Here is a 9,024-nt window from a genome sequence, read left to right on the forward strand (position 1 = left end):
ACCATTAGCATTAATGGGAGTGTGCTCTGTAGCATAAACAATTGGTGATAGGTCTGGTGGACCTTATTTCATAAACAAAGAAGCATTTGAATCCTAGTGAGTTGTTCCTGAAGGCAGTGCTTCAGGGAGCGATGTCCCCACCTCCCCGGCCTGCTCTGGGGATAGCTCACTCACAGTACGTGCCTCAGTTGCAAAAGGAAATATCGTTGGTTTGGAAGAGGGCTGACTTCTGGTACAAGCTTTGCTGGCCTTTTCCCTTCTGAAAACCTGACTGGAGACACACCAGGTAAAATCTTGAGCACTGGCTCATGTCCCTCCAACTGATGACTTCAAAATTTTACTCTTGGTTCACCCACGTTGCATGGTGCCACAGGAAGGAGATAACAGAGGTGCTGGAGGGAGGGAATTTTGGAAGGAGGCAGAAGGAAGACCAGAGGTGAAGTCCTGTCAACCCAGTAGTGGATTTATTAGCTCCCTAAACCGTAGGTTTCACAGCTCCATGCCTTTTAGTAGTGAGTTAGAGCAGACCAACAAATAGAAACATAGAATCATTGAGGTGGGAAAAGACCCTTAAGAGCACAAAACCCAACCATCACCTAACACTACCAATTCAACCACTAAACCACACGTCTCTTAAACACCTCCAGGGATGGCAACTCCACCACTTCTTTGGGCAACCTGTTCCAATGCCTAACTACCCTTTCTGTGAAGAAATTCTTCCTGACATCCAACCTAAACCTCCCCTGGTGCAACTTGAGGCCATTCCCTCTGGTCCTGTCACTAATTACCTGTGAGAAGAGGCTGACCCCCAGCTCCCCACACCTTCCTTTGAGGTAGTTGCAGAGAGCAGTAAGGTCTCCCCTGAGCCTCCTCTTCTCCAGACTAAGGAACCCCAGTTCCCCCAGCTGCTCCCCATATGTCTCGTCTCACCGAGTCTCACCTTTCACATGTAGGACAACATATTTTCCCCCTCACCCTATACTTGATCAAGTCAACATGTACATAATCAAAAGGTTTCATCCTTAACCTGAATCCACTGAGAGTTGGGGCAAAAGTCCACAGCTTCCCAGAGGCACATGATCTTACAAATCCCTGTCCCTGCTTCTGCAAATGTTTTCTCTGCTGGTTCTGCCTCTGCTCAGCCCTGCTACATTAAAAAGCACTTTTGTATCTACTATTTTCCCCCAAAGGCACTCACACAGGTCTCGAGTTGCTTTTCAGCCCTTCTTTTCAGAAAAGAAATGTATCATGTTCTTGAGTTATCTACATATAACAGTGGCTTTTTGGTCCCTGAATATTTTTTGTTGTTGTTTATTGCCGCAAATTTCTTTTTTTTCTTTTTTTTTTTTTCTCATTTTTTTTCCCTGACATCCTTTCTAAATTTGAGATATCAGAGCTGGAGGCATTATTTCAATGAGGTGATGCAATATGCAGAAATTACAAATTTCATCCCTACTCGTCTGAATTACACAGTCAGAGATTGCATCAGACCTTGCAAAGAATAACATTCAAAAGCCACAAAATATCATCTTGGAAGAATTATTTTGGGTTGCTTCTTTAGCATGCCTAAATCTCTCAGATTTACTGTGTTCCAGGTTCCTGCATGTGTGGTCTGCTTGCTCGTTCTTGGACATAAAAGCTTGCTTACAACCATACCAAGAGCACTTTTGTATAACTCCTAGTCCTCTTCATTACTTTCCAATGTTATCAGCATTTTTAATATTTACTTTCAGGTCATTAGTGAAAATGTTCAATAACATTCAGACTTATTACTGATCCCTGCAGAACCCCCCCGAAAAGTAGTCTCATATAGTGATTCCCCTTTGACAGCTTCTTTGTTGACATGTCAGCCAGTTCTTAATCCATTTTATGTGCCTTGTATTGATAGGGTAGAATGCTAATTTTTTAATCAGGATCTGCTGCGCTGTCAAACATACAAAACTCGGAGTATATTCTGTCTTTTCAATTACTTTTATCAGCCAAAACCTACAATCACATCAAAGAGCGAAATTGAGTTTGACAACCTTTTCTCCCTAAAAAGCATGTTGATTGGCTTTAATTGTTTACCTCGTCTTTAATGCCTTCTATTCCTTTATACCCATATCAGCATTTCCATTATTTTGCCAAAGCGTAATGTCAGACTAGGCTGCCATGAGCTGGGTCATCCTGCTTGTCTTTTATGAATGTGAGCATGAGAACAGCACGTTCCTTGTTGATTGGGATGCTGCTGGTGTGCTTAAAAAGTCCTCAAGGTTTTTATGAACAAATCAGAGCGCTCTGTCCCAGTCCAAGGTACCAAGGGCTACCTGCCTGAAAATATATTATCTTTAATAGCAGTTGTAGCTAAGTAGATGGTTACAGAGTTGGACCAGAAACCACTTTATCATTCTCCTGAAATGTAGGTATGTGAAAGAAGAATTTTTTTAATGTTTCCCCTTTTTCTGCATCATGACTAACAGTTTTCCCATACGCATAAACCTAAGTTCAATGCTAAAACGACTTAGCATACTGAAAGAAGTCCTGGGTCATTTTTTTTGCAATTGCCTTGTTCTTCTGAGCTTTCCCTGCAAACCATCCACACAGTTGACAACGTAGGGGGGAAAGTCAGTAGGAGGCATGGATGAAAGTAAAATACCTTTTCACTCATCCATCCATCCATCCATCCATCCATCCATCCATCCATCCATCCATCCTGCTATGAGTCGATACAGTCACTCCTCACATGCGTCACTCAAAACCCTGTGGCTTTGCAGCAGACAGAGGCTAAGAGCCAGTACCACTTGGGGAACACCTGGATGCACAGCACCTATTGGAGAAGGGATCATGTGGAAATCAGAAGAAGCCTGATCTAGTCAAATTGACAAGATACCAGTCTTGCTATAGAGGCAGTATGATACAAATGGATGAGCAGCAGTAGAGGAGAAAGGCAATGTCTGTTTTAAGCTCTACCACAGGCAAAGGTGCTCTTTCAGGCCACAGTGATACCAGATCATGTCCCTGATCGTATCTCTTGGGTGTAGCCCGTAAAGGGGCTGAGATATCAGTATATCTGTTCAGGAACCACATCCTCAGGGCAGCATCAAAGCAGATGTGCCGCTGCTTAACCCTATAGATATCTCTGCTAGCCAGGGTAACACAAGTTCACCCTGAAGATAATTCATCCCATCCTATGTGACATGGCTAAGACCAGGGAGTGAAGGAGCTGTCTGGAGGTGCTGCTGATTTTCCATTGACTGTAAGAGGAGAACAGGAGCAAATTCAGTTTTCTTAGAACAGGCATAACATAGCACTCCCAGTACCCAAGGACACCTTGCTGGACCCCTAGGTGCTGCAACAGAAGGGCATGGGTGTCCTCTAGGTCCTTTGTCACATCTGCCAGCCCCACGTGGGTGTCTCAGATGAGGTATCACAGCTGGCACTCGGCATCTCTTTTTGGCAATTCAGTCAAGCCCTACCTTAGCCTAGGGTTTGGAGACGGCTCACCCATTCAGAGACCCAGCCTGAGGTGTTTACAGGTGCACCAAGGGTTTAGCTTTCGTGTTGGGCAACAATAAACAGAATTATTCTGCTTGTCCTGAAGTAGACAACTATGGCTCAATTCATCAGTCAGACTGGAAGTGTCTCCAAAACATCCATGTTGAGCTTGCAGACACAATGCAGGATAAACAGAACATCTGCAGCTTCTGAAGTGGCATAGCCCAGGACATTTAAAGGTCTCTAAATAACATAAGCAACAGCAAATGAGTCTGGGACATCCTGATACCAGGCTAAGGATCCCTAAGCTTAGAAGGACGGGTCTGTGAGGTGACCTCCACCTTCAGGCTTTTATTCAGTTGCCTAAACCTGGCCATGTTGGATCCTCCAGGGCAACTCAAATGGCACTGATGCCTGCATTTAGAAAACAAAATTGGACTCTAGGGGTCTCATCTGTAGGTGGCTGAAGCTGAAATTCACTGAATCCTATTGTTAACAAACGAGCCCCAGGTGATGTGCAGAAAAAAAGACCAACTGCAATGCGACTGCTTTTCAAGGGACGGATTTATGCAGAATAGCGTCATGATAGAAGAGACAGAGCCCACAGAGTTGTACTTACATGATTTATAGTGCACCTCTGGCATTAGTTTCAACCTGTTTGACTTCTGATGCGGAGGATCCCCAGGAAGCACTCCCTTGCCCCAGAGTTAACCTAGGCTCAGTTGATCTGCTTTGCCACCTGGATGTGCCTCTTTGCCCACACAGGGACTGGAGGAAGCAGAGGACTTCCCATCTCAGTGAAGGACCTAAAATTAAGTGGGACAAACTCCCTGGGTTAAGTTGCTGGAGTTTGTGTTGTTGTTTTTTTTCTTGTCTTTTTTTTTTTTTTTTTTTTGAAGAGTTACAAATTAGGCTGTTGGTCCAGAGCAAGCTTTCTACAAAGACTGGGGACTGTCATCACGTCAGGCACACAGCTGCTGCCCCTCTCTGCTGCCTAGGTGATTGTCACAGACTATAAAAAACAAGGTGAAGAAATTAATATTAGTCAGGAAAAAGAAAAAGTCCATAAAGATAAGGGGACAGGAAGACGTATTCCTTGACCCCAACAGATATGGGTGTAGATGTGGCCAAACTATCACATATCTTGTACCACTTCAGTCTTGGTCCCTGAACCTCGTATCATTGTGCCAAACACTGGAGCATCCCCCAGCCCCAGATTACAAAAGAGAAACAAACCCTGGAACTTCCTGCTCAAAGAAATATTAAAATAAAAAGCAGAATATTTCACAGCCTTGCTGAGCAATTTGTTACACTCCTTGACTGTCCAGATGGTGACAATGTTTTCCTGCTATCTGGACTGAACCACTCTTGTTTCAAATAAATTTCCTTGCTTCTCATCCTCCAGCCATGCACCACTGAATAAAGTCAGGCTATATTTTCTTGATAAACTCCTCACAGATATTGGGGACTGCTGTTAGGTGCCTCTGAAGCCACCTCTGTTCAGCTCCAGGCTGAACAAGCCCAGTTCCTTCAGCCTCTTCTGGTAGGCTCCAGCCCCCCCTGGCCATGCTGGTGGTCCTCTGCTGAGCTCCCTCCACTTGTTCCCAGCTTTCTGGCACTGAGGGACCCCAAACGGGTCTAGTGGAGCAGGGATAATCACTTCCCTTGATGTCCCGGCTCTATTTAAGCAGTCCAGGGTGCTGTTGGCTTTCTTTGCTGCCAGGGCACATTGCTGGCTAGCTCATGGTCACCTCACTGACCACCAGGACCCCCAGCTCCTTTTCAGGACCCACTCCCCACTCTGTCCATCTCCAGCCTGTGTCACTTCAATGAGTTTCTCCTACCCGGGTGCAGATCTCTGCATTTGTCCCTCTTGAATTTCAGAGGGCTCCTGCTGGCCCTTTCCTCCATACTGTTGAGGTCCTTCTGAATGGCAGTCCTGCCCTTGGTGTCCCCCCTCAGTTTGGTGCAATCTGCGAACCTGACAAATAGGGTATGGAGCAGCATGAACTAAGGACACTGAAATTGCCTTGGCTTGTACTTGTCCTCCTACAGGTGGCTGACCCTGACACAAGTCCAGTTTGAGGCAACAGATTATGAAAATGGAAATAAAGTAAAGGACAAGGACTCTCCAGAAAGTGCCAAGAACGGCAACAGAGTTTGTTCTCTAGCAGGTACAGCTTTTTGCCTATTTGGCTTATTGGTTGCAACAGATAGAACAAGCTGACTAGAAGACCTTGACCAACATTTGTGCAGGGAAAGGAAGGGGCCATAACTGGCCCTTTCTCTTCCCCTTCCCATACTGCAGGTTCCTCTCTCAAACCATGGCTATCCATGGATGGAGGAGAAAAAAGCCCAGCAGATGACATTGCATAGGCAGGTCTGCTTTCAGTTATTCTTTTTTCCCCAGACACCATCTGCCAAGCCAGTGGATCCCACAGGCATCCTCATGGGCCTTACACAATCAAATGTCACCACAACATTCCCGTGTGAGAGGTCCCACTTCCCTGTCCCCTTCCTAGCACCTCCTTTGTGACCAGGGATGCTTACTAAACAGTTCGCATACGTACCAAAACGTGTTTCCCAACAAAAAGAAAACCCTAGCACTGTCCCATCCAGGCCCGTGTGCCTCCCTTTTAGTGTTTCTGCTATCCCACAAGTCACATCCAACTTCTGAACAACAGCAACAGGGCTGCAGGGTGGGCTGCGAGGCGTAAGTGTTTTCACAGCTACTGAAATTGTATCCACACTTACACCACAATTTGACTGTTTATGTCTTCAACATCTCAGCAGAATGCCTTGTCGATGGGTCAGAATGCAATTTCTTTACCATAAATCACCTCCGTGAGCCTGGCGCAGGGGCAGATGCCAGCCATAAATTTAATCTCGGTGGAGCAGAGCTCCTGGGGGAGAGGTCATGTTCCTAGGTGCAAATAAATAAAAAAAAAAAAATCACTCCTCACAGAAACACCACCAAGCAACTGGATTGTATCCCTGCATGGAGGGCAATCGGGCTCAGCAGGAGGCATTCACTCTTCTCCTCCAGCCTCCTTTTCCTCAGCCCATTTGGCCTTATTGTTTCCTATTACCAGTTAGCCATCTCCTTGCTCCACTTGATAACCATTCTTTTTTCCTTGGTACAGCAGAGAAGTGTTTCCCACCTACAGTCCCCAGGGCTGTGCAATTCAGCCTAGGGGACTGGTGCCAAATTGCCCACTTAGACATAAGACCTTTTGTGAGGCCAGTGCTTAGGCTCAGCGAACTGAGACACTTCATTGAGCATCCCTGTACACCTACTGGGAAAGCTGGAGAGCTACCGCCAGCTGGGGGCCAGACCTTGGCTTGAGCTTTAACCCATCTGAAGAAACTGCTTGTTCTCCATCAAATGAGGGTGAGGAAGGGATCTTGGCGCTGAGCCCCCTGACTTTGGCATCCTGATGGGTGTTCAGCTCCTGGTAACTGGACACGGTGTGCTGGAGCATGCCTTCTGCTGGGAAGGAGCCCTCGTACTCTAGGAATGCACTTCAGGGTTTGTCTTCAAAGTCTAAGGGAACAAAATACAGAGAGAACAAGGAAAAAGATTTCAAAATAGATTTTGTGCAGGAAAATCCATCCGTACCCCCTGACGGGCTCCTGGGAAAGCAAAGCAAGCTTGTGAGGAGCATTGCTATCAGTGCTGGAAGCTCTCTTGAGTCCTGCCTGTGTGCACAGGCAGAACTGCCTTCCTCTGAGCAGCTTTTGCCTGCCGAAGGCTTGCAGGGCATTTAAATGGCTGCAGGGCTGGTGTCTGGCGCGTTCACCACCGCCCCCATTTTACGTTCGGTTGCCCAGCCATGCCTGGGGACCCGGCTGCGTGCTGTTGGTGTTTCGGACTGACAGGCATCAAAGGATGCCTTCTTCTGAGCAGAACACTTTAGGACCCCATGAGGAGCTGTGTTTTGCCTTCCCAAATTAATATGCAAAAGTAAGCAGCATGAATCAGCCACAGGGCACCGTAGCGCTCCTGTATCCCTTTTACTCTTACCAGCAGCTTGGATTTTATGCTTGGAGCATCCTTTTTTCCCCACTTCTTGCCTCTCAACTGGTCCTCTCTCATCCAGTTCCCATTCCTTTACCTCCTCGGAGTAATTCTTGCTCTCTGCTCTGTATGCAACAAGTGTTTGAAATGAATGAAGGAGGTGATTAATTATTTAGGCTTTTACAAGGGAGTCTAACTAGGTGCAGTGGGAAGGAATTAAGCAAGTGAGACATAAAGGCTGAAGATCAGAAAAATATTTCCTTAGAGTGCAATGTAATAGAGGGCAAGCCTGCCTCTGGGGGAGCATGGGAAGTTTCTCCTCCTGTGGGATTTATGATTGCAAAGAGTAGAAAATGGTCTTTAAGAGTAACCCTTCTGGGACAAGGTTAGCTAGCCCAAGAGGCTGTATTTGTCTCTACCTTCTAGGCACGGTGGTGGGACACAGTGTGTGAGAAAGCACGAAATGAGAACACAAAGAGATTTATTCATGCTGGAAACTTAAAATGCAGTGGGCGACTTCACTTCAGTGCAAACAATTCTTTTTATAAACCTGTTTGAAGATTTTTTTTCATATGTCCGTGTTACTCAAGTAATTAATTTTCAGCAGCGACTGTGAGAGGACACTGCATTAGCACAGCAGGTAAATTTGGGACTGAAAAGGACGCACACTAGCCCTTAAAATGAGAGTTATTTGTAAAAACTACATCTAAGATTTCTAATATTACTCTGAGCAATATCAGGGTTTCTACTTTCATTTGCTGTGCTGTCTCCTTTCATTACAGAATGTCCTAGTACAAACCTATCTGCCACACTCTTGAATCCTTTTATCTCTTGTTAACTCTACTTTTTTTTTTTCCATTGATCACTTCCTTCTCATGCAAAGACTGTTGATATGTTTAACCATCATAATCTTCTAGCTTTGCAGTCGCAGGCCCGTAATTACAGACTGTGTTTGAGGGCTCACCTAACAATAAATCAAATCGTGCTAATTGAACAAAAACTCGTTCAAAAACCTTCTCACTGAAGTGATCATTTTTCCTTTTCTTTTTTGGCAGTGCCCAAGGCCAGGCTGGATGGGGCTTTGGGCAGCCTGGGCTGGGGGGAGGTGTCCCTGCCCATGGCAGGGGATGGCACTGGGGGGGCTTTGAGGTCCCTTCTGACCCAAAGCATGCCGATTCCAACCTGTCTGAGGGCATTGCAACTTAGCTATTTTAGCAAAATGGCTAAAATTTTCCTTCCTCTTAATAACTTCATTAACTGTGTTCAAGGCGTAGAAGTACATCTGTGGGACACAGCACCATCTCTGGAGCAATTCCCACTCTGGTGCTGAATTAGTCACCTTGAGCCCTCGGAGGTGCTGGAGCATCACGTTTCTCGTGACCTAATTAGAAAGGCAGAGCACCAGATCCTCTCCTGCTGTGAACTGACACATCTGATCTGTTGGTGCACCCTCTGTGGAGAACACGTAACCTGCAGATGGGGGCTCATACACACAAGGTTCTTGTGAGTTCAAAGTGACCGAGCCACGTGCC

This window comes from Anser anser, assembly GCF_964211835.1.
Source record: "Anser anser genome assembly, chromosome: 1".
In the NCBI taxonomy this organism is placed as follows: domain Eukaryota; kingdom Metazoa; phylum Chordata; class Aves; order Anseriformes; family Anatidae; genus Anser; species Anser anser.